The sequence below is a fragment of the Stomoxys calcitrans genome, chromosome 4 (assembly GCF_963082655.1).
Source record: "Stomoxys calcitrans chromosome 4, idStoCalc2.1, whole genome shotgun sequence".
In the NCBI taxonomy this organism is placed as follows: Eukaryota; Metazoa; Arthropoda; class Insecta; order Diptera; family Muscidae; genus Stomoxys; species Stomoxys calcitrans.
Genome location: NC_081555.1, coordinates 244564 through 271800, shown reverse-complemented (window position 1 = coordinate 271800; position 27237 = coordinate 244564). Strand labels below are relative to the sequence as shown.

General features: G+C 37.0%; 1 protein-coding gene and 1 long non-coding RNA gene across 6 annotated transcripts in view; one reads left to right on the top strand and one right to left on the bottom strand.

Annotated features, from left to right (window-relative positions):
* Positions 1-27237, bottom strand: part of LOC106088107 (uncharacterized) — a 133615-nt gene that overhangs the window by 92733 nt on the left and 13645 nt on the right. The window contains exon 2 of the long non-coding RNA XR_009398076.1: positions 25182-25234. This is a non-coding gene — a long non-coding RNA (uncharacterized LOC106088107). The remainder of the gene's footprint in view (positions 1-25181; positions 25235-27237) is intronic.
* The window catches only part of LOC106088106 (uncharacterized), an 86791-nt gene that overhangs the window by 50529 nt on the left and 9025 nt on the right, over positions 1-27237 (top strand). For all 5 annotated transcript variants that reach the window (XM_059367522.1, XM_013253418.2, XM_059367521.1 and 2 more), the window contains one exon: positions 2357-2401. The gene's annotated coding sequence lies outside the window, so the exon portion shown is untranslated. The remainder of the gene's footprint in view (positions 1-2356; positions 2402-27237) is intronic.

The following is a 27237-nucleotide window of genomic DNA, read 5'->3' as shown; positions in this document are numbered from 1 at the left end:
CTAAAACAACTCAAGATACCAATGTGAATGGGTACAAAACTATCAAAACGGTTGGGTAATCGAAAACATTTTTATTTCTCCCTGTGTGAGTGGAACTGGAAAATCGTACAAAAAAGACTGATCTAAATCATTGTTTTTTCAAAAAAAAAAAAAAAAAACAAAAACTTGATGAATGCTGTTGGGGGCACCAGAGATGGTCTGTATGTCGGTTTTTTAGTAGTCAGACGTTTTCTGCCATTGGAGCACGTTCTAACCTATGCACCAGTGTTGCCATATTTATAAATTCACAAAAGTTGAAACTTATTCTTCGAAAATGTCTCCCTGTGTGAGTGGAAACTGGAAAATCGTACAAAATAGAATGATTTTAATCATTGTTTTTTCAAAAAAAGAAAAAAAAAATTGTTGAATGCTGTTGGGGGCACCAGAGATGGTCTGTATGTCGGTTTTTTAGTAGTCAGACGTTTTCTGCCATTGGAGCACGTTCTAACCTTGCACCAGTGTTGCCATATTTATAAATTCACAAAAGTTGAAACGAATTCTTCGAAAATTTCTCCCTGTGTGAGTGGAAACTGGAAAATCGTACAAAAAAGACGGATTTAAATCATTTTTTTTTTCAAAAAAAAGCAAAAACTTGTTGAATGCTGTTGAGGGCACCAGAGATGATCTGTATGTCGGTTTTTTAGTAGTCAGACGTTTTCTGCCATAGGAGCACGTTCTAACCTATGCACCAGTGTTGCCATATTTATAAATTCATAAAAGTTGAAACTAATTCTTCGATTTCCTAATTAGTTTTCCATTGTCCAAAACTTAATTTTTTAGATATGTTCATGACGTTTTTGACGTATGTATTATGCGTCGGAAATGTATGCCACATACGTCAGAGTTTCCGACAGCCCATCTCTGGTGGACACTCTAGTGTTCACATATTTTTATTTCATATTCAAAATTATTTCAACGGGAAATTTGTGTCAATTCCATGTTTATTTCATTCAACTTTTGTCGGCCTTGTTCAGTTGGTGCCCAGTAAACACAAACAGAATAACCTGTCTGTCCGTATGTCTTACACATGTTTGTCAAGCAAAGCCTCGCTGCTGTCGCGACAAGTCATTAGCGTGGGTGATTTGGGGGTCAGGTCACGGCTGTATCCGAATACTTTCTTCCGCTGTTATGGATTCGTGTTCTGTTCACATGTCGATGGGGACATGCATACTATTAAATGCTTCTTTGTATCTAAACCGTAATTTTGCCCGCCAAGAAGAGTGGAGCAACAGCATTAACCAAACTTGCGTGACCCACAACGCCCCAACAGGCAAATGTAAACAAAAAATTAAAGCTTTAGGTTGTCACAACGTGTGTGGAAACAAAAGTTTATAGACCAAAGGCAACGCATTGTGTCAAACGCCTTTTGACTCAACCTTTGAGTTTTCCTCTCCAGTCGATTTTTACTGCTGTTTGGATTTGATTATTGTATGCAACATTTATTATGTGAAAATTTGCACTTCTTGAACCGTGCAACCTTCTGAGATCAAAGTCCGTCAGACAAGTTTAGTCCATTGTGATACCATCTGACCTGTAAGTCAGACGCTCTACTAAGTCTTCCAACGAAGCGCTGAAAAAATTGCACCACACTCATATCGAACCGATCTTCCATTCTATCCTAAATATAGACATATGGCAGAAATGAATCAATGATTAACATATTCTCATTTATTTCAATTAATTATTCACCAGTTTTGATACTTCACCATCAGAAGGTTAGTTTTTTAAGCGGATTTAATACTACCTACTGCAATTCACTCACTATGCACTACTCACCGAGAGATGAAATTATTTCTCAGTTGCTGGGCTGCTCAACTATGCAAGTAGCGTTTTTGATGATATGTACTCGTACCTTAGGGAGGTTGAAAAAACGTAGGGGCCTTAAAACACTCACCGCAATTCGCAATTCCCCCGAAAAAACATGGGTCTAAAAACAAAATTAAGCTTTCGGTTTTTAATGACAAAATTCTGTTTAAGGTCTTAACATGATCAAACTTTCGATCTTGTCGTTAAAACACGGAAGCTAAATTTTGATTTTAGATCCATTGTTTCTTGGACAAAAATTCTTAGTCAATTAAACCAACCTAATGTACCTTTGTTGGGTGTTAATATGTATAACATATAGCAACTAAAATAGTTATTAGAAACGCTTCAAGCAATTGAACTGAGATTGTCATTGTGTTCTGTGTGGTACTTTATCGAACAAAAATCTAAATTCAGTTAAATCACACTCCCACCTCTACAATCATTTTAACTATCAACTCACCTTTAACCGGTAAAAAATTAAATAAAATGTCTTTCTGCTCATCTCTTTCAGGATTAAGAAAATACCACGTCCGACAAGTATAAGCCATTACACAAGGTAAGTACCTACTGTCCATTGCACAGTGAGTGCATGACTAATTAAATTTTAATTGAATAAAACAAAATGCAAGACAAAGTGCACTCTGACACAGAGACCAACCCACCCACCAACCACCCTAAGAGGTGGTTTGCCTTTCTTTGCATATGTGGCAGGCAGCATAGAGTGAGATTAAATAAACCACCTTTTTACAAAAACGAGTCTAGTGTGTATAACAACTGGAAACCGGATTTCATGCAAAACATGTTTTGCATAGATGGACATACGTATTAAAGTCCCGACTTCACTCTAATGATTTTTGACCTAAAACAGGTCATTTTAAGTTTTGTATATCCATATGCCAAAAATTTGCACATTGCTTTAGCGACTGTAAGAATGCACAAAGCTCAGTACCTTAAATTTCTTCTGTTTCAGTATCTTCTGTCTTCACTTTTTCACTGCAGAAAATTCTTCGATCATAAGCTCGTCTGAAAAAGTGTAATGAAATGTAATTTTTTATGGTTTAAGGTACATGATTTCAGAATAATCGAGGATATTTGACATGTCCCGTTAAAATTTCCAGACAACGAAATGTAAATGTGTTCCACATCACCTATTTCAATAAACTTTGTATGATTCAAATTAGTTCCAACGATGGTACTGATTTAATCACACCTGTTTGCCTGTGGTCCGATGCTGGCGATGACATCAGAAAACAAGAAAAAATGCATTAAGTTCCGCCGGGCCAAACATTGGATACTCACCACCTCAGAAATATTTACCTATATAGTATCTACATCACGTCAAAATCAGGTTCAAAATCAACCATTTATGAAAGCTTAGCGAAATATTGCTGATTTGGACTTAAATCGGCACGGGCGGCGAGGGATGTAACACAATGAACTGTTCAAGATCGTAAAACGGGAGATTGGTTTATATGGTAGCTATTGTGTATCCAAATAAACTACGAGGTGCACCATATTCGGGAAGGATGTGTAGGCGTCTAATACCTATCATTCTAGCAAATTTCAAAGTCGACTGTGCAAACTTCAACAGCATCGTGTCAAAAGTTTAGCTTTAATGGGCCTAAGTCCTTTGGGCGGTTGATCGATCTATGTAAATTTCTATGTAAATTTTCAGCTCAAAATCTATATATTTTTAATGACTATGGGCTGATTAGAAGGGACAGAAGCACGGACATGGCTAGAACGTGTTTGGTTTTGACGACGATCATGAATATACATATATATGGAAATGGTTGTTTCGAGGTGTTGCAAACGGAATGCCAAATGAATGTACCCCCATCCTTCGGTGGTGGCTATAAAAATTCATCGGATGATATTCCCTTACGAATGCTGGCGATTCATTTGGTGGGGTCTTCTGCCATATAAAAATAAAACTCTGCGACACGACGTTCGGACAGCATTCACTGATATGAGAGACGTATAGCCGCTGTTCCTTAATGGAATTTTCGTGGGCACATTTGTAATTTTACATAGAGTGATGGCATTGTGATGGATAAATTCCACAAATGCCAAAACTTTTCATATTCCACTTACGGTTATATATTTTCAAAGGAAATGAACAAAGTGTGGTGCAATTGCGTAATAAATATTTAAGAACTATTGGGTTATACAAAATATCCACAGGTCATATAAATGCATTTGCACCCAACTAAAGGAGGAACAGCGCTTTTGGTCACAATACCGAATACGTTGCTCACAAACCAAGCTATTTATCATCTCGCTACACAATACAGCTCTGAGGAATTGACTCAGCCATCACAGACGCTGGCAACTTCAACAGCATCGTGTCAAAAGTTTAGCTTTAATGGGCCTAAGTCCTTTGGGCGGTTGATCGATCTATGTAAATTTCTATGTAAATTTTCAGCTCAAAATCTATATATTTTTAATGACTATGGGCTGATTAGAAGGGACAGAAGCACGGACATGGCTAGAACGTGTTTGGTTTTGACGACGATCATGAATATACATATATATGGAAATGGTTGTTTCGAGGTGTTGCAAACGGAATGCCAAATGAATGTACCCCCATCCTTCGGTGGTGGCTATAAAAATTCATCGGATGATATTCCCTTACGAATGCTGGCGATTCATTTGGTGGGGTCTTCTGCCATATAAAAATAAAACTCTGCGACACGACGTTCGGACAGCATTCACTGATATGAGAGACGTATAGCCGCTGTTCCTTAATGGAATTTTCGTGGGCACATTTGTAATTTTACATAGAGTGATGGCATTGTGATGGATAAATTCCACAAATGCCAAAACTTTTCATATTCCACTTACGGTTATATATTTTCAAAGGAAATGAACAAAGTGTGGTGCAATTGCGTAATAAATATTTAAGAACTATTGGGTTATACAAAATATCCACAGGTCATATAAATGCATTTGCACCCAACTAAAGGAGGAACAGCGCTTTTGGTCACAATACCGAATACGTTGCTCACAAACCAAGCTATTTATCATCTCGCTACACAATACAGCTCTGAGGAATTGACTCAGCCATCACAGACGCTGGCAATTATTTCTAATCACTTCGGCGATTATGGCAAACTTAAAAAATCTTTGTAAATAATTATAAAGAAGTATGAGCAAAAATGCAAAAAAAAAACCATAAACATAAACATAAAAATAAAAATACATTTTATTTTAAAACTCTAGAAGGTTTTACGCTTGACCGTGACTCTTGCGACTGCTAGAATTACCTGGATGTCTGTCTGGCAGTGTGTCTGTCTGCAGGTCGTCGTCATCGGCTTGCCTACTCAGTGTCAGAATTTCATAATTAATAAAAGAGTGTTTAGCTCATTAAAAGTTTTGTGTAGATTGTTGTTAACGCTGGCTCTCTTAGCACTGGCCTTTGGATGGTTGGATTGACGAGTGGCCAAAGTACATACGTGCGATGGGTCGGCGTGGGGACTAAAGTCAGGGCACTTGATATGTTGTCGTTTTATTTTTAATTGGATGCTGTCATGGTGCAATTTGAGCCCGATTGCACTTTGCTGTCTAGTTAGGCATCCATTGATGAACTCAACACCCACCCAACGACATCTGTGAATTTTGCCATTGTTGCAGATATGCCAACTTCCCACAGCGATATGAAAAATCAGCAGCAGTTAGTGAAGGGCCTCCGCCTGCCACCTGGCACCTGCCACAAGCCGTTAGCCGCCAAACACCCAACAATGCCCATTGTGAGTGTATGGTTTTGTTGTTTGTTCACAACGATCTCGATTTTATGGAATTATTCATTGGCCTGTTTAGGTTTTCTAATTAAAATCATATGAAACCTAACCTCCAGGCCTTCATTTCGTCTCGAGCATGACAAGTGTCATGTATATGTTTGCTACTAATCCCTCTCTCCCACTCCCACTCCCACACTTTTTTCTATGCAATAAAAAACCACCTGCCGTTGGCTCCAAATGGAAAATTGGCCATTATGAAATGTGCGGGTACTTTTGTATGTCTCGCGTTTTTCCGTTGCAGTTTAATGCAACATGCTTCCATTTGGTTCACATGAAATCGGACACGTCGCAGCAGGGACAGACTTTCAATAACACCACTTAGGAAATTTACTCTCATTAAGTAGATGTTACTACAGCAGTCTACTATTTTGCCATTGCGGTAAAAATTATCATCTTTTTTCCACTCATCATAATTGTTTATGTTTAACAAAAGCAATTCATCTATGATGGCCCACAAGTGGCAAAAAGTGATAACAAGCGCAAAAGGTGCATTAAGACCATTTGTTTTGTTTCGAAATTTTCAATGCAGCATTGACAGCATAGGCAATGCTCACGCCTCCTTTGTAAAGCGATAGAACTGTGAAACGCATGTTATAGAGATGGCCTTTACCATACGGTACGTCACCTGTATTTGTCATATGACTTCATTCGAAATTCAAATTAATTGCTACCCGGAAAAAATATGTTCGGATTTCTTTGAAAAATTCTAGCTCGAGTTAGGTAAGGTGTATACCAATGCAATTTTCTTTTGGGAAAAAATTTGCTTGTGAAACGTAAATTTGCCAATTTTACAAATCTTCAATATTTAAACAAAAATTGCTAAAAATACCACGGATTTAAATTTCAAATGAAAACAAAAACTCGGCGAGGCATTGTCACGTTCAGTTCATACCTAAAAAATCGTTGCACAGTGGGCTGACTATGTGCTGCGTTTTGATGCACTTTAGATAAGCACATTAAAAATGAAAATTTCCCAAATGGCAAGTTGTAATCAAGTCCCATTTGTCACGTTGAGTTCATACAGTGTCACGTTGAGTTCATACCTAAAAATCCGTTTCACAGTGGGCTGACTATGTGCTGCGTTTTGATGCACTCTAGATAAGCACATTTAAAATGAAAAATTATTTCCCAAATGGCAAGTTGTAATCAAGTCCCATATGTTTGTTAAGGGTAAATAAAACTTCGAAATCGAAATCCATGTAGTATCTGTGCAGTCTTAGACCCAAAAGCAAAAAAATAAAACATCTTTCAACAAAATATGAATTGGTAATAAAATCGTGTTACTTATCCACATTTTTCCCATTCCCAATTTGTGTATGTTGCCACCTGGTCAGCAACATTTTTTCTTTGATCTATCGATTCTGGTAATCCTTTCTAGCCAAAGAAGAAAAACAAACTTAAAAATGGTGATGCCGTCTTAAAAATTCCGTCACTATATATTAATAATACTATAAACTTTCGCCAAAAAATTTTAAATTTAAAATTTATTCGTAGAATTTTTGCAATGAATAAGAACCAAAATAAGGATCTTTAAATTTAATTTCTTATTAACTAACGCACACGACCATCAAATTTTGATCGCTGATTGACAGATGACTGTTCTTAAACTTAGCATCTTAACCTAAAAACACTCAACGTTTAAAGACGCTTTTATTTCTAAGGCTGTTTTGCTAAAGTACACTATTGTCTTGTTCCAAAGTCCATTTCCTAACTTTCAATGATATTTTGACCTTCATTTTAGATTTGTGTCTTTAATAAAGTATAAAAAAATCCATAATTTAAAATAAAAAAATAGTTCACCAAAGGAAACGTCTTTTTAAAAAGTTGAAAAATTTATCATCTTTAAATTAAGTTTGTTTATCTTTTGCTCGAATCTTTAAAATTAGAACAAGATTTTTTCAGTGTAAGCTCGCTGACTGATTCTAATTGTACTTCACAAATGATTCTCATTTTATAATTTTCAAACACTTGTTCAAACCTGGAATCCTTTGCTTTAAAATGTAAACATTTAAGTCTGTCTTATTGAAAAGTCTTTTTTCCACAGCCATAACAAGACGCAAAGGTGCCAAATATGAACAAGTTTGAAATCTTTCACCAAATGATTTGTTTCGTTTAAAAGTTCGAAAATTGGCCATCTTTAAATTATGTTTCTTTGGCATTGTTGGACGAAATCTTTCAAGTTTGTAAAATGTGACTAGGTTAAGTGAGGACTTAGATCTTTAGAAATTTATAGTCATTGAAAGTTACATTTAATCCAGGTCCAGATGAGATTCCGCCAAACATTTTAAAAATTGCGCTCTCCAACTTGCATATCCCGTGTCTATGGTGTTAGACAAATTAAAAAATATGCCATTTAAGAACGGATAGAGATAACTCTTTGAAATTTGAAATTTTTAGAGATGAAGTGCTATCGATATCATGTGCAAAATTTCAGGGGCCTAGCGTTGGGGGCGCCTCTTTGCAGGGCCCTAAAGTTGGTCACCTCGGCATTGAAATTTTGCTCATAATCTCGATAACACCCCCGCTCTAACCATTTCATATTTCGAAGAACTATCTCCATCAGTTCTCAAATGGCATATTTTTTACTAGATTTTTTCGATTCTATCCCACTGTGCACTGTCAAACAGATACTATCTATGCTGATTTTAGTAAGGCTTTTGATAAAGTTAACCACAACCTACTGCTGAAAAATAGACCTTTTTGGTTGCAGTGCTTCACTACTAAAGTGGATTTATTCATATCTAAAAGGATGTACTCAACGAGGTTGTTGTTGTTGTAGCAGTGCTGTATACTGCGCCTGCAGCTCTTGCCTATGAAGGAATCCATCGTGCCAATCCAGTACGCATAACCGGCTGCCATGGGATTGGTGCCTTAGGTGTTCCACAGGGATGGTAGGTTACACCCTAAAAGTTTTGGCATCTGTTTGCGCCAATTGTTCTTTGTAAATGACATTTAATTGTTAGGTATCGCCGGGAGATTTGAGTGTTATCAACGTATATGGGATATGTACGTCCCTTTTCATTACATAATACAAGTCTACGTGGATTCAATTCTAACATTTGATGGATTTTCAAATTAGCACCAACTATCATTTTCATCCCATTGTGCATTATGTGTTGCAGCATTGCTGTATTCCATGAGTGTTGGAAGATGTGCGCTGGCCCGTTTAATATAAAAGCCAACTCAGAAGTTTTTTTTAAATTGAGTGCAAAAAATCCAAGTGCCGATTACTTATAATTGGAAATATGAGCCAGCGTTCCTAATATATGGAGAAAAAACCCACGGTGGACTTAAACTCATTACTTTGCCGCGAATCTACAATGTCGGCAATTTGGCAACTTCATAGTGGCAGCGCTTCAAATGGCCATGTCGATGGAACTGTCAATTGGTCCATAATTTGTTTATAAATTAATAATTGTCCACGATTTCATGGTGTTTTACGCATGGTTGCAACAGTCACTATTATATCGCTATCTTGCACGAGGTGCCCATCGGGCTTGTGCTGGCACATAGAACCGGTCATTTGGTTGGATGTCATCCGCCGTTTGTGATGGCTAGCGTCGCTACAAGTTGCAGGTTGTTCTGCTTTGCAGTGAGTAGTCATTGAAGCAATTACGTGTCGCGTTACTCCATCGCGATTGTTGAATGTTAAATTAATCGCTAATCAGCTTTAATGGGCCGAATCCGCAAAGTGTGTTCGTCATGGGTATTTGATTTTTGGCAATGCCAAGTGCAAAGACAGCATATTGAAGGCTTTAACCGAATAAATGCGAAACGGTAGCCTTCAACTGCAACGCATCCTAATAACGCTCATTATCAGCATACACTCCGCGATTAGCGATTAACTGGCATCCACAACATTTGTTTGCTGTCATCGATTACCTCAACACTCTCTTGTCCAATCAAAAAGCAGCTAACAGTCAAGGACAACATGGCATACAAATTGAAAACACTTTGGAAGCAAAATTCTCGTTCTATGAAACTAAAACTCGTGCGATGGGTGTGCAGACAAAATCTTTTTTAGACAGCATATTGGAGGCTTTATTGTAAGGCTTCCACTTCCGTTGAAGTGGAGAAAGCCTTACAAAAAGCAGCATCTTTAAATTTTAAAATAAAGATTCTAAGTTTTAAAGTAGAATTTTTCCAAAAAAAAAACAAATTTGAAATTCATGTATGAAGTAAAATGAGAATCACTTGGAGATCGAAATTCGAACCGAAGTTTGCGTCCGCTAGAATACAGCGACAGCAATTTAAAGATGAACCAATTTTTCCACGAACATTTCACTAAGGAACCTAGGGCAAACTTCTCAAATATCGATGAGTGCTGTCCGATTCAAGTTTTAAGCTCAATAGTTAGGCGCCTCCTTTTAAAAGGCGAGTCCAAATGGCGTGCCGCAGCGCGACGCCTAATTAGGAAGAAGTTTTTACATGGCATAGTACCTCACAAATGTCGCCAGCATTGGGAGGGGATAACCACCGCTGAAAAACTTTTTCTGATGTTCTCGCCAGGATTCGAACTCAGGCGTTTAGAGTCATAAGCGGACATATTAACGTCAGGCGCCACGTTTTCTCTCAAGAGAACTGATCACCCTAACATCTTCCTTCCTTTTTGAATATGCATCAGGGATGGAAAACAAAAATTTTAAATAGTTATAAAAAGGTACTTTTTGGACCCAAAGAGCATTTTTAGCTATGCATAAAGATTTCAAAAATTCTTGAGTCCATAAATTTTTTGCTTTACAGCCAATTCATATTTCATAGAAACGTTAAAACTTAACATAGTCATGCGTTTAGATTACTTCCCAACATATAGGAAAAGAACAAACTTTGTCACTTTGGAAGTATATAAAATGCTGTTCTTTTAGAATAACTTATAATTGATTTTGCTGGGATTGCAAGCGCCTCGACCTTCTGCAGTTTCTGACACCTAGTTTCGAGAACACATTCGACTCCCCCCTACATAATGCCACTGACCTTAGTATAGCACTGTATGCAGTATTTTTGGGCCACTAATGTATTCAAACAATTGGATCAGTAGAGTCGCTTACTGTTGCTTCTCCTAATTCTCTATTAATAGTCTGTACGTTCCTGGTGCAAGTTCTTCAGTGGAGTTTGACGAGTGTAGACTACCAACTTTTTGCATCAACCCCATTCCTCATCTCTCAAAATTTGCACTAAATAACCGATCGAATTATACCCTCTGCATGTTAGAATGTTTGCCCGCCCATTTTCTACCGGAATCATTTCCTCGTCTGTGTGCAACTCCCTACTCTAGGATCGTGGCCAACACTTCAATTAGATAACAAGAATTGGTACGGAAGGTATTCAACTAACTTTTATTTTCTTTCAAACTCCACGACCAAGGTCAACCAAAACAAAAAGTAAACCAAAACAAACAAACAACGATGCTGCCAAAGAAAGCAGAACCAATTAAACGTCATCTACAGTAATGAAATGCGGGAATAAAACCGGCCTGCAGTAGTAAGTAATTAAGTATTAGCGCATAAGGCAAAACATCGCTGTGTGACATTCCACAAATAACAATCGTTTTTAAGTCGGTTTCGGTGCTGCGTACACTGACTTCGAAGAGTTTGTTGACTTTTCGCCGGAAAGACGATGTTAGGAAGAAAGTAAATGTGTTGGAGGTGCACATGTACGCCAGGTGTGAAAACGATCAAATGTGAGCTAGAAGATTCACACCAGAAAAAATTCACTTGGTTGAATGCATTGACAACAAAAAAAAGGACTAAATTCGACTCCTGGGTACCAACTAGGGTGTACATTTATTTGTACTTATGGTTTATTCGATTAATTGTTTATTTGAAAATCTAGGTTCAACGATTAATCGAACAAGACCGAAAGAGTTGTCGATTAATCGAAAATATATATTTTGGTTTGATTTTTGGGATCCTATGCTTCAAATATTTCTTATGTCTGTGTGTCAATTTGAATTGAAAATAGGCAAATGGATCAGATTTTTTTGAAGCAAAATATTCTCATCCCAATCGAATTAAATTTTGGCACAAATTATCGAAAAAATGTTGACAGATGACGCAATTCATATGTTTTTAAGCTTTTTTGTCATCCAAACGATTAATCAGATATCCATTCTTAATCATTCGATTATTTGTTTATTTGAAAATGAAATGAAATTTTTTTTATTTGAAAATGTATCATTTTCAATTATTCGATTATTTGGAAGGTCACGAATAACCGATTTAGCTGAAAGTGCACACAAATCAATTTGGTTTATATTTGAATTATTTATATAGAAACAATCGGGTAATGATGGAGGCTCAAGTAGTGGGGCTCAAGAGCACAAACAAAATTATAGGATCGTTTTGTAAAAGGACAAAAAGCGGATTTTTGCAAATGGCATTTTTTGGATAATAAGCAAATTCGTATGCAAGTACTTGTGGACTTTATGCGAGTCCAAAGGTTTTTATTTTTTTTAGGAAATTGGATTTGTCATATTTCATATTACAAAACAATGAAACAGGAAAAAATTTTCTTCGGAATGGGTCCTAAACAGTCAAGGTTATCGTCATAATGTAAATATTAATAAAAAGAAACCAATCTATTTATTTTTTTGTATTATCGGAATGAATATTGGCTAGTTGTGGACAGCTTAAGTTGCTATCACACGATAAGCCTTGTCATATGCATTTTCAAAGATAGCAGCTCGGAAAGTTGTACACATAGTGCGATATATACGAAAACTTTTATATGATTAAATCGAGCTCTTATTTCATCGAACATACATGTAGACACATGTCTATAAAAAAAGTACAATATATAAGTGAATACGTTAGAGTGCACTCTATTTTTTATTTGGCGTTTATAAGGAAAGTTTTAAAACTAAAGAATGTGACAGCACATATGTAACGCGCATACCGTGTAATAGCATCTATTTTTTATTTGGCGTTTATAAGGAAAGTTTTAAAACTAAAGAATGTGACAGCACATATGTAACGCGCATACCGTGTAATAGCATCTTTGCAGTAGGAGTCATTATGTGTACAAAACCATTTGTTTCAAAATAGTTCTTTTTTCAGCCTTTAAATTTACGATTATTTCTGTTTATTAACATTTTATGATTTCTCGTTCTCTACTTAAACCTAAAAAATCAAAAACAATAATCTTAAAACAACAAAAGAATACTTAAAATCAAACGCTTTTGCACAGTTTGTCAGATTCTGTCAAAATTTATCATTTTTGAAATTTCAATTTTGGACTATATCTTACGAAAATCGTGTGTATGTTGCGAGTGTTTCATATATGTGGCTTATAATCAAAAATGGCTTATATCGCTAATGGACTTATACACCAAACGAATTATGTGTAAAATGATTATATTTGACTTGAAAACGAATCATATTGGATTATGTCTTTAGTTCTATTATATGCGGTGTGGACTATAAGCGGCAATCCCGTGGCAGCCGGTTGTACGTACCGGATTGACCCTATTGAATTTTTCATTGGCAAGGGCTGCTTCCACAGTATACAACGCACTGCTACAACAACAACAACAACTACTACTACTAAAAGCGTGATATACTGTACCAAATTTCTATCAAATCGGACAAAATTCTCGAAATTGCAGATGGAAAATAATGCGAAAATCGCTATTCTATTCTTTAGATTAGTTCCATATTTTCAATGAAGCTATTCCATGCTTTAAATGGAGGTATTGGGTTTCCTATATGCATTTTTTGCAGGTCACAACTGTGAATGTAAAGAGGATGATAACCATCTGCCATATCAATAAATTCGTTAGAATACAGAGGCGGTGAGACCGTATAAGAAATGGTGTTTCTAATTTCTTACCCTAGCTCTGCATGTCTCATTCCCGTTTAATGGCACTCGTTTCAATCACAATGTTCACCGCAAATCTGAAGTTTGCCCAAAATCAAATCAGCAATGTGTTTTCATCCGCCTTCATCATCGACATTGTGTGGTTGGTGTGGCTTATTGTGCTTCGAATTGCAAAGTTGAATCAATGCTGTCAATATTTTTCCACTAAATACTTGTATTGATTTATGCATTGACAATGGCGGTGGTGATGATCATGATGATGGTGCTGGTGGCGATGACGATGACGCTGACAATATGCCAATACCATTTTGTTTTCTTCTTTGCAGATTCATATTCCCCTCTGCATTATCCGCCATTATTTCGGCGACTTTTCTTTTGTTCGGAGCTGAATCGCCACTCATGCTCTGTGTTATGTAGGAGTCGAAACTGTAACGGCTGTTTCATAACAAAAGATTGCAACATCCTTATTAGAGTTTGCATTACACCAGCAGCGTCTAACAGCAGATACGGTGGGTAACATTTTAAAGGGGACACAAGGCACATTCGTTAGAGGCTTTTAAAGCTGCTTACAAATATATCCGGAGAAATACAAAAAGGAAAAAATTTAAGTCATTTTCTACATGATCACCAGTGTCCTAAATATCTCTATTCCCTCTGTACATTGGAATGCAATAGTAAAGTTGCTATCACACGCTCTAACCGGCATGTATTCTCATATGTATTGTATTTTTCTTATAGACGTGTGTCTACATGTTTGTTCGATGCTCGTTTTAAACGAAAGATTTGCATATTTATTCGAAAATCCATTTAACATATTTTTTAATACATATCGTGCGATAAAAGCGTATGTAAGAGCAGAGGCAACGCGTCTAAATGTTAAATGTGGTTGTTATTGTTCTACAATAATTTCCCCGATGCTCAATGCAACGGCACCCAAGTGGTTTAAATTGTTGTGAGCTTCTACTAGCAGAGTTCTTTGAGAAAAGTTCTAATGCCACGAGTGGTCGGCCACCCATAGTCCTTTCAATTGGCGGTGTGACGGCCCCGAAAACTTTTTCTGAAATATTCATACCAGATTCTTACTCGACTCCTTAAGAGATTGATACGCATTTTTTACCAGTGGAGATAAATATCCATTTTGGGGCTTTTTTGGGGTACGATGGCCCCTAGGACACATTTGGACCATATTTTTAAAGATTTGCACTCTATTTTCAAATACCTTTCATTTGATACCCCTATTACCGCAATCGATAAATTTGTGCGTTTGTGTGGACTTACGGGTGGGGCGTTTCCCCAGGATGTTTGACCCCAAAGTTTTATACCGATTTCGTGTTTTTGGGATGCCATAAAGGTGCACACTATTTTTACCTATTTAAATGAGGGCCCCCCCATAGACCCCACTCTACAATTTGTAAAAACTTCGGGAAAATCCGTCCAGCGGCTTCTGAGTCTCTACGGAATAGACACACAAACAAAGCGTAACATTTTCTCCTTTTTATAATGGATTTTTATAAAGATTTGTCTTTCTTATGGTTATATTACATTTTGGCAGTTGCAGAAAAATATGTTGCCGTTAGATTAATTGCAACATTCAAAAATTGTAACAGCGATTTTTATCATTTCTAAAGCTTGTTGGCCCTCTACCATAGGATGGAGATATACTCACTTTTTCATTTTTTTTGTAACTCTTTGAAATATTCAACTGCGACCGTTTAAAGAATCACCTTGGCATTGTAACTCTATTTAGCCGTGTCTGTCCACGCTTATTTTCATTTAATTTTTTATGTCTTCGAGTAATGTGTTAAATACGGTATGAAACAGTTAGTCCCCCCCATATTAACAGATCTTAAAAACTGACTTCATGAGCTCCTACAGACTGTTAGCATGTCCGCCTATGACGCTGAACGCCTGGGTTCGAATACTGGCGAGAACATTATACCGTACCATCTGATACGGCAGCCATGTAAAAACTTTTCTACAAAGAGAACTCGCCGTTCGGACTCAGCTTTTAAAGGAGGTCCCTTATGATTTAGCTTAAATTTTAATCGGACATCATTCAGTGATACGTGAAAAGTTTACCCCTGTTCCTTAATGGAATGTTCATGGACAAATTTGTATTTGCATGTGCCGTACCTCAAATGCGTCAAAAGAGCGTTTAAAATGATAGAAAGCGCTTAAAATGCTAACATTGACGTAGAAAAGCACAGAGTTTGGCAAAGCATTTTGACGGGATTCTCGGATCGGGATTTCTTGTCTATCGACAAAGTTTCCACACGATTTGTCGAATGGATTCAGGTACTCCACTTATCCACCACTTGTGAGCAGAGTGTAGAGAATAGTTTTTGGTTTCAAACGGGGCTTCCGAGCATTGCTTTCTGTTAAATGACATCAGCAACAACAAGTTTAGGGATTACTCGAAATTACATCCAATTGGCAACAAGTGTCAAAGTCTAAAAGTATAACTTTAAATTTTGCTAAAATGTAATTCCCAGGTCACCTCATGGTAGCATAATAAACCGAATGGTATGGAAATATTAAAAAAGAATTACAGATGGGCCCTTAGCTAAATATGTAGTGTAATGTGCAGAAGGCCATGTTGCATCTTCAACTAACCGAACTCAATGGCATTTTCTGGAATCTAATGTATGCTTCGCAACTTATTTCGACTCCCGGATTCAAAGAAATACTAACTTCTAGGAGCTACCATCATCGTATTACTCAAAATATATTTCACAGTTCTGTGGTCATTTAAGAAGTGTGAAGCGTAGAACTTTTCATTGACTGCTAACAGTAACCATTTTTTTCGAAGTTACTTAATTGACCGAATCTTAATTGAATATAGCTTTTGTATACACCAATCTCCAGATGAGAAATATATCTATAGTTGTGAATATCTAATTTTTGGCTCGGGCGAGTTTACGTTTTTCTTCTTTTTCCTTGTTGTTTTGTGTTAAGTATGTGAGTTAATAAAATAACCAGTAATTATCCTTAATAATTAATATTTTCTTTACCAAAATACTATATGCCGACTTTAGGAACATGTCATACCAAGCATTGGAGGATGGTGCCGACTACTGGTGAAAAAACACTTTTTTTAAATTGAAAATTTTACAAAATTAGTAAAAGAAATTGAAATTGTTTGTTAATACAACTAAAGCAAAACAAAATTTCGAATTGTAAAAACCAAATTTTAATTGAATTGAACGTTTGTACCCGGAAGGCTGATGAATTGAAAATGGCAAAATCCTTAAACTGCCGGCTACTGGTGCACTTATGCGCATTTTTAATTGCACGTTTTTGTTTCTCTAAACACTGCAAAACGATCAAATTCCGTCACGACTAAATCAAGTCGCACCCCAAAAAGATAACAACGATTGCATGCTGCTATTGTAATCTTCTTCAGTGTAAATGGTATCAAAAACAAAACAGCTAAGCCAAACCACTACGCACTACCATGAAAGAAAATGAACAGAAAACGTTTCACAATAGGAAATACGAGAACTTAATAACAATTTCCTGAATTGGAAGAGCCAAACAATGGACAGACCCATCTCAATGTGAATAGCTTTCCTCGGAAAGAAATTAAAATGCGCCGTTAAATTGACAACCCATCTAGGGTATCATACTTGAGTATCTCTATCGAAGTTTTGCGGTTCAGTGCTGCAGCCTAACTTAATCCTTGCCATGATAACAAAGTGCCAACTGTTGGCGACCCGTATTCAGAAATATTTGTGCACCCTACACCACTTCTGTGGCATAGGATATTATATGCATTTGTTTGCAACACCCACAAGGAAAGAAGATGGACCCATTGTTAAGTGTACCTATTGACTCAGAAACACTTTCTGATTCAATTTAGCAATGTCTGTTCGCCTATATGTCTGTTGTTATTTGTATCCAAAGTATAGATTGCATTTTTCATCCGATCATCTTCAAAAGCTCCGAAATCGGAAGAAATCTGTTCAGATATAGATAAAGCTTCCATGTATATACATGCGTCCGATTTAGAATAATATTGCAATTATGCAGTCATTTGGCGCATAACATCTCTTTAATGTTTCTGGTAAATCTTTACCAAGTCGCATATAATTTAGATATGCAGCGGTAGCCATGTAATTAAGGACAATATTACTAATTTTGCAAAAAAAAAACTTCGATAAACGTTGATAAATTTCAAATTATTGTTTTTCTTTAATAATCCCACATGCTATGATTAGGAACATGTATACAACCAAAGAAATAAGTCTGCTATCAGCAAACACTGTCTGTTTAGCTTGGCCAGCTAAATAGGGATGTAAGTTTAACATAAATTGATTATTCGGGTCGTTCTTAAGGCTAAGCGAACTTTAATATTTAGTTTGGTGACCCTGTAATGCAAATGATGGTCTTCAACTTGGTGAAAATGTTTCTAGCTAACTTTTTAGGCAAACCTGGGAGATATTTAGCCAAATTCCTTGTTCATTTTGGAATATCTCATCCACCCTTCAACTTTTTCTCTTTCCTAAAGAAAATGCTCTGAGACGGCGCGTCCCGACGTCCGATAAATTGATGTTTTTAGTAGAAATCCAGAGTTTTACCCACCTGTTGGTATTTTTTGGATCATTTTCTTGCACAAAAACAGTTGAAGCTGGCATGTTTTGAAACGCAAATGATTTCATTGAATTTCCCATTATATTTTTATGGAAATGGTGATCCATTCTTGGAGTTATCTTAGTTTAGGAACGATTACCTCATACCATGAAAAAGCTCCCCAAATCATTAAGTTTGCCTCCATCATAACATATTACTTTAAAGTATACTGAGGGTCAAGGTAATTCTCGCTAAAGAGGTGTCGCACTGCGTCACGCCGTTCCGACTCGTCTATAAAATTTACACAATAATAGAATTAACAGTTTTGACGATTTCCCTAATATATGGTGAATCTGCACACCGTGCCGAAGTTCATTCAAATCGATTCTTATTTTAATATAGCGTCCATATAATAATATTACCCAATTTACGTTTATGGAATAACTGTAAGGTATTATATTATTGGCACCCCCGACTTTTGCCTTATCTTACCTGTTGCCTTACAATAACCAATAAATAAATAGAGTTCCGTTAGCTGAAGCCAAATCAGATTCGCTCGTGAAATAATTTGTAACCATTGTCAAACGACAAAGAACAGAAAAATGTTTCAAAAAATCGGGCTGGAAGTTATTAGGAACAATTCACTAAGTTCCATGCAATGCTTCTTTAAGGAGTGGTTCAAAAAATCATGTCCTCAGTGCCAATCACCTGCCCAGAGTGTCTCTCTATTACATCGTACGCTCGCCCCCACCAACACCCCAAATCACAATGCGTCAAGGCACATAACAAGTTGCAAGTTCCTCTGTAGCGCTTTCACGTTTCGTTTCGTTGTTACTTTATAATGCCATTATTGCTTATAAACAAATTTAGTAGGCAGACAGACGCTTGGTCTGTCTGACAGAAAACTACTTGGAATTGAAGAAGAAAAAAGCTTGTTTCCTAGGTAATTCTGTTTATGTGTATGTACTTAACGCAATCCCAAAAAGCTATCATCTATCATCCATCCCCACACAGAGATGGTCGTCGCCGCACAGTGGCGTGAGTTCTCAGTGAAGTTGGCCAAAAATAAAAGGAACTAACGTAGATGAATGAAACTACAAGGCACAGTTTTTTTTTATTATTATAGAAGAATAGGTCCCATATAGACCGATCTTTCGATTTTACTTTCCAATCCCATAAATTGTTCATTCTCCATCCGATTGCCCTCAAATTTGAAACAAAGCCTTTTTTGGGCTGTCTTATAGACCGATCTCCCGATTAATGGTTTTGGCTTATAAAGGACTTTTTTCAGCCAATTGTTACGAATTTCGGATCAGCGAGTTCTATAGCACCAATATAATCCAAATCGGACCATATTTGGATTTAGCTACCATATAGACCGATATTTCGACTTTGAGTCTCGGGACCATAAAATACACATTTGTCATTCGATTTCGCTAAAATTTGGAACAGAAATACATTTAAGATCCCTATCCAAGCAATCAATGAGACCAATTGGGTCATATTTGTGTATAGTCTTTGGAGCTCTCTAGACCATATTTGATATCTGGTTTCAACATAAATAGAGTTAAGTTTTTTATTTCCATTTCACCCCTTTCAATTTTTATTCGATCTTCAATAAATTTAAGCCCTGACGTCGCATATGCCTTTTTTTATCTCTCACTTCTGGCCATTTGCTAAAGATGTCACAAATCTTCAATGATGTAGACACTGAACCAGTAGAGATGTACAAATTTCCCCTGGTCCGAATCTTGCGGTTCACCATGTATTTTGTGAAAAATGTCCACAAATGAACTAGTTGAAGAACCTTTGTGGCCATTTTCTACTTCCAGAGTCTCAAGATGTCATATCGGGAGATAGATTTATATGGGAACTATATCAGATTATGGAAGGATTTGGAACGTCTGTCTGTTGATATCACGTTACAGTCTTTAAAAATAGAGATATTCGACTGAAACATTGCACTGATTCTTCTTTTGTCCATAATCAGGTAAAGTTCGAAGGTGGACAACATTGGACTATATCTTCATATAGCCCCCATATAGACCGATCCGTCGATTTAGGGTCTTAGGCCCATAAAAGCCACATTTATTATCCGATTTTGCTGAAATTTGGAACAGTGAGTTGTGTAAGGCCCTTGGGAATTCTTCTTCAATTTGGCATAGATCGGTTCAGATTTGGATATAGCTGCCATATGTAACGATCTCTCGATTTAGGGTTTTTAGCCCATTAAAGGCACATGTATTGGCACGATTGTTAGAAGTCATAACAAATTCATCCAACCGGGACAAAAATTGACACTACTAGTAGCTCAAGAATCCAAATCGAAGAACCACTTTATATGGGAGTTATTCGATCCCATCCGATGGTGGTGGTTTTAAAAAGATTAATAAATTTTGTTAATAAAGGCTAGCTGATACTTTAACACGTTTAAGAACAAACGTTTTAAGATTTAACAAGTAAAAGCGTGCTAAGTTCGGCCGGGCCGAATCTTACATACCCTCCACCATGGATCGCATTTGCCGAGTTCTTCTCCCGGCATCTCTTCTTAGGCAAAAAAGGATATAAGAAAAGATTTGCTCTGCTATTATTATATTATTACACGTTGGAGACCTGTGTAAAATGTCAGCCAATTCGAATAAGAATTGCGCCCTTTGGGGGCTCAATAAGTAAAATAGAGAGATCGATTTATATGGGAGCTGTATCTGGCTATAGACCGATTCAGATCATAATAAGCACCTATGTTGATGGCCATGAGAGGATCCGTAGTACATAATTTCAGGCAAATCGGATAATAATTGCGACCTCTAGAGGCTCAAGAAGTCAAGATCCCAGATCGGTTTATATGGCAGCTATATCAGGTTATGGACCGATTTGAACCATACTTGGCAAAGTTGTTGGATATCGTAACGAAACACGTCGTGCAAAATTTCATTCCAATCGGATAAGAATTGCGCACTCTAGAGGCTCAAGAAGTCAAGACCCCAGATCGGTTTATATGGCAGCTATATCAGGTTATTAACCGATTTGAACTATACTTGGCACAGTTGTTGGATATCATAACAAAACACGTCGTGCAAAATTTCATTCCAATCGGATAAGAATGGCGCACTCTAGAGGCTCAAGAAGTCAAGACCCAAGATCGGTTTAAATGGCAGCTATATCAAAACATGGACCGATATGGCCCATTTACAATACCAACCGACCTACACTAATAAGAAGTATTTGTGCAAAATTTCAAGCGGCTAGCTTTACTCCTTCGGAAGTTAGCGTGCTTTCGACAGACATGATGGCTAGATCGACATAAAATTTCACGACGATCAAGAATATATATACTTTATGGGGTCTCAGACGAATATTTCGAGTAGTTACAATCAGAATGACGAAATTAGTATACCCCCCATCTTATGGTGGAGGGTATAAAAACCAGAAAACTGGAGCGACCGTTTTTGAATATTTTTTTCTGACCCACTTAAGTTGTGATTCACTTGCACGAGTTCGTCTTACTAAGTATTTCAGTTTTGGGTAACTGCAAATTCCGTATGATCAACACATACATATTCAAAGAAACATATTGCCACATTATTTACATCCCAAAAAATTTACTAAAATTTGTGTGAACAGATGCAGCTTTTAATTTACGCCATTAAACAAGGAAAAAAGGCATTGCAAAAATTATTGAATGTGAACCCCTATATACACACAAAACTACTTGACATATTGAAACCTTATTTCACATTTACAGTGACTGGAGTGTTCTCTATCGAATTGCATCAAAAATTTGCGTTTTGGCCACGGTCGTGACACTGTGCGTCGTCATCTTGTTCACATCTAGAAGTTCACTTAAATGCAACTTCCAAGCACGAAAAACTTGAATGTGTGCTCCTCTGCCGCTAAAACCGCTTTTGCACCTCGCCAAAGTACCTGTTAGGAACATAATGAAGAATATGATTTCTATGATGCTGTTTCGCTCTTCTCTTTAGCCAAGCACTCATCGAATGTAATAGCAGATGGTCTCCCTCACTGCCTGTGTAAGCTTCATGTCTGACGAGGACGTGCGGTTACTGCAGCAGTTTAAGGTAAGGAAACAGTAATGGAAATAAAAATGAAACCTGAAACATCCTCACTTGCAAACAAGTTTCTATAGCCATAAATAGAACGAGTGCGTATCCACTGACAGACGATAGCACGCTGCTCCGCAGAGAATTAAATGAAGTGATGCCGACGTCTGAAGTTTTATGTAAAATGGTACTGCAACGAACTTTGATTTCACTCAAGCTTTGCGCCAAGCAATTCTTCAACTGACACGCTGCCGTTTTAATGGCGCCTGCAATTAATGTTTTCGATTCGAATATTGTAAAGAGTACTTTCCATAGGGATGAGCGTTTAAATGCTAAACTCTGCGCCACGGTGGCGAAGAGCAGAGACTTAGTAGTAGTGAAATAGCCAGAACTTGATGGAGAATCCGCCATTTGGTCTATCTAGGAGTTCACGAACTCGATCAAAAGGTGCTTTTTAGATGGCCTGCTTCTTAGATGGCCGAGTTTACTTTTCATAGATATTGTAATTGCCAAACATTTGGTTGCAAAACTAAATGTGGGCATTAACCCGAATCGTCCTGATGTAGACAGACGACAACGCGTACATGTTTGCATGTTTCAGCTACGGGAGCAGTTCGTCTTTCAAACATGTGATCGCTAGTATTCAAGTGAGTGGATCGCAAATTCCGAAGTGCAATTAGTAACTTTTCATATAATTTTGATTGTGTAAACTTTTATCGATAAATTTCAGTTTTTGTCATTTTATGTGTTGATTAAACCGATACTGTATTTTTTGCTGAAATTATTGAATGTTCGGATTTTATGCCGTAAAATGTTTGATCTTCTAGAGGCTGAATTACGGCATACATAATGGAGTCACTATTGTATCGAATCAGACTGCAAATTATAGTATCGCAGTTTTAAAGATTATGATAGCTTTTAACATATGCCGCATGCATGCCTTCCTTAGTTTTGATTTTATTTTTCACATAAGCATTTTGTTTAGCCCTGGCCATATTATTTAACTTTTAGAGAAAACTTATATTCATATCTTGTGTTATTAGAAACTTTGGGCTATTTAGAAAAACTTTCAGGTCAGACGATCTTTGTGCGGTATATTAGGGTGGGTCAATTTTTAGCGGTTGTGACAATCGTAATCTACGACAAGTTCTAAGAGTTTGATAACGACAACATCATTGGGCCTTACATATTGACCTACTCTAATATGTATCCCTAATAAGGGCTTGAAACTAGTAATTTTTAAATCGTTTACCTCTCTAAAAAAAATCGTCGTAAAATTTTGAGCACAAAAAACCAACTATACCTTTCGGTCCAGTTATTGTTTTATTGCAATATTTGTTTCGTAAATCAAAGCATTAACAATTAAAAATGGTTGCAGATTCAACAAAATTGAAGAAGAGAAAAGGGTGATTACAAAAAAAAAACGAAATGTACGAAAACCCATAGAGGAAACGTTTGATTTTTTTGTATGCCCCAGAGGTCTTCAATAAGGTTTAAGTCCCATGATTGCGTTAGGCCTTCCAAACTCGGTACAAAAAGCTTTTGAAACTGGAATTCCGCTCGCGGTCTTCTAGGGGTGCTTAGGATTAAATCATTAAATTAAATGAGATTTAATGTCAAATATAAGCAGACCATTTAAAATTCAACAGGTCTATGAATACGAAATAGTCATGTTGTTGTTTGTTGCTTTTATCAACCGACGAAATTTTTCACAACGATTTTCTCTATGGCTCCTACAATGTTGGTCAACATACGATATATCCAAATTAAAAAATTTTAATTTCGATGACTAAGCGTGTCGAACCATCGAAAGTTCTGCTTTGTCTGACTTGGATCTGCTTACTTGATTTTTTTACAGTCAATCACATTTTAAGTTCGTAAACCTTGCGAATTAATATTGTATATTTGAACATGGTATGTACAGGATCTTTTGAAGTACTCGTACATTGTAACATACAAGACAAAATTGTTAAGTATCGCCCAGTCAGCTATGGCTAACTTTACCAATTTCCATTACAATGTGCCAGCTTTATGTACTTCAGCCGTTGAATGCCATTTTAAACTGAAAGACACATTCAAAACAGGCAGCGCTTCAGGGCACACCTAGCTGCAGGATTTGCTAAAGCTTGGAAAATCTAAGCTTAGGAGATTCGGTTTCTCTTCTTCCGTGTACGAAGTGCACAGATATTCCATTAACCTTTCTCCACTTATGCGACGTCATACATACTCGTACAAAACCAATTTCCACTTTTCTCATCTAAAAAATATAGTCCAGAATCCAGTTTTTCACGAAAATTGAGCCAGCACCAATGACCGGCCGCGTAAAACCATACAACGCATTTTACCGTTAGCGATTTAAACGTTCATGATCAGTGGGTCTGGTTATAACTTGTATTCCATTACCATGGCTGAAGCTAATCCAAAAGTGGCAATAACGCAAGTGAACACCGTAGCTGTAGCAGTAAACATCATCAGTGAGATATGTATGTATAATGGCGCAGCCATTGATAGCCGAGGCAGAGCAACTGCACCACAGCACAGCTCAGCACACTGCCACCCAAAGTGAACTCGCAAGCGTCGCCATCTAAGCATCCGGAGTGAGGTATGAAATCTATACCAAAGAAAAACAAGTACATGAACCACAGAACCAACTGCTCGCCTCTGGAAAGTCAATTGTTTTCTGGCCTTTAGAATCAATTTCGCGATGAATATTCAAGTTTTTGCTTTAGCAGCGTGCATTTCACCGCAATTCTCTCCGCCATGTAGTGGGGCGCAGTTGGTGAATGCAATTGTAAGACCAGTTTGTGTGACTCTGCAACCGGCGCATTGACACAAAATGGTCAATGGAAGCATTATTATAACTCTCACAGAGTCCAAACAATGGGACTGCATGTGAGCAACGCCATGAAAAGTTCCAATCCTAAGGTATAAAAATAATTCCCCTACTTCCAAACAGTTGCGATATTTCGAAGTCTTATTGTAAAAAATCATCCTCGAACCTAATTTTCACAGGAAACTAGTCATTGGGTAACACTGTCATATATTGAGCGCAACCGACATCACGTCGAAATTGGTGTTAATTGGAGCTTACCTTAAAATGTTTCCACGAATAGGCACACTGGAACCAATAAGCAATCGGGTAAACTGAAAAAAAAACAACCACAAAAACCAATTTAAATTAAAGGGACTTAGAGCTAAAACGCTTTAATATCAAACGCAAATCAAACAGGATCGGTCATCGGATTCCTATCAGGTGGTCGTTGTTTAGGTCGTTCTTGGCGTTCACATCCCACTTAGTATTTATAAATGAAATTTGAGATACAAAGCAAGCAATAAAATCAAAAAAAAGAGATTCCGCTACACACTAGTGTTGCCTTGTGCAGGCCTCCAATCTAAACCATATTCGCTAAGGAAGTAGAAAGGTCTGATACAATTCAATCCAACTATTTTAGCGAAATCAGTTAAAAAATATACCTTTTATGAGTTTAAGACCCGTCTTGGAAGATTGGGCCATATGACAGCTATATCCAAATGTGGTCCAATCTAACCAATATTCTGTCCCGGTACCGACAGAACAAGCAGAATTGTCGATTTTGGAGTGAAGATCAGCCTGAAGCATTGCAAGAGCTACCAAAGAATCCAGAAAGTCACAGTCTGGTGCGGTTTATGGGCTGGTGGCATCATTTGACCGTACTTCTTCAAAGATGATGCAAATCGTAACGTAACTGTGAATGGTGAGCGCTACCGTGAGATGATATCCAACTTTTTTGTCCAAAATGCAAAAGCTTGACTTGTTTGACATGCGGTTTCAAAAAGAAGGTGCCACATGCCACACAGGACGCGTAGCATTGGACTTATTGAGAGGCGAGTTCGGTAAACATTTTATTTCATGTTCAGGACCGGTCAATTGTCCGCCTAGATCGTGCGATTTAACGACTTTAGACAATTTTTTTGTGGGGCTATTGGAAGACAACATTCAAGCATTTATTTGTGAGATACCGGCCGAAATGTTGGAAAGAGTTTGCCAAAATTGGACTAGGTTAGGTTGAAAATAGGGTGCGGATGTTAATCCACGAACAAAAAAGGAAAAATATCGGTTTAAAATAAGTTGCGTAATGTAATGAGAACAAACAAAAAAAATTGCAAAAAGTAAAATTGAAGAAAAGTACCATATTATATCCAAAGTTGATGAAGGCTCTAAAACAGAGAAGGAATATCGCCTAGAGCACTCTCAAATATTATAAAGAACAGAAACGCCATCCGCATTTTTCTGTATCCATTAAATTTCAGAACGTAAGGATTCTGAGAATTCAAATGCTTACAGTGGGTTAGAGTTGAAAAATCTAGTAAAAAAATCTGCCTTTGAAAAAAGGTAGAGTTAACGGGATTATGTGCAAAATTTCAAGGCAGCAATGCTTCCGGGCTGGTAAATACGAATTTGTGGTCTGATTTTAAAAATTTTTGCTGGAAAGTCCTAAAAAATCCCTACAAAATAGTCCGCTTGAGGTCTACAATATCTCTTCTGGTGTCGAGGATTTTTCCTAAAAAAATTTTTGCACCAAGCAATATTTGTAGCTTCCTTCACAGTCAATTTACTAAAAAATTACTATTTTGAAATCATCTTTGCCCTAAATGGGTGCTTTAGTGAAAAAATTCGGGTAGTTTTTATTTTTTGTTTTTTAAGGACAGTTTTATCTTCAAAATTTAAAATTTTCTTTTCCAGAAAATAAAAATTTAAAAATCAGACAACAAATGAAAATTAGATTTAGGACCTTGCCAAGAGCTGCCTGCACCGTCTAGGGCCTCTCGTAAACACCTCATATATAACCATTCAAAATTTCAAAGAGCTTTCTCTACCCGTTCTCAGACGGCAGATTTTTTATTATTTTTTCGATTCTATTCTACTGTGAGCTTGTTTATTCTTGCACTTATGTCAAATTAAACATCAATTTCCCCACGTCGGTCCCCAACTGCCGTGTTCTGGGCAAGTTCTGCTGTATTTACAAATTTCGTACACCAGAAACCAAATTCTGCATGGAAGTAGAAATACCAAAGATCTTGTTTACTTCAATTCTTTTTATAGAGCCCTGTTCCGATAAGCACAATTACAAGAATTTTGTGAATTTAACTTTAATTTATGTTCCGGT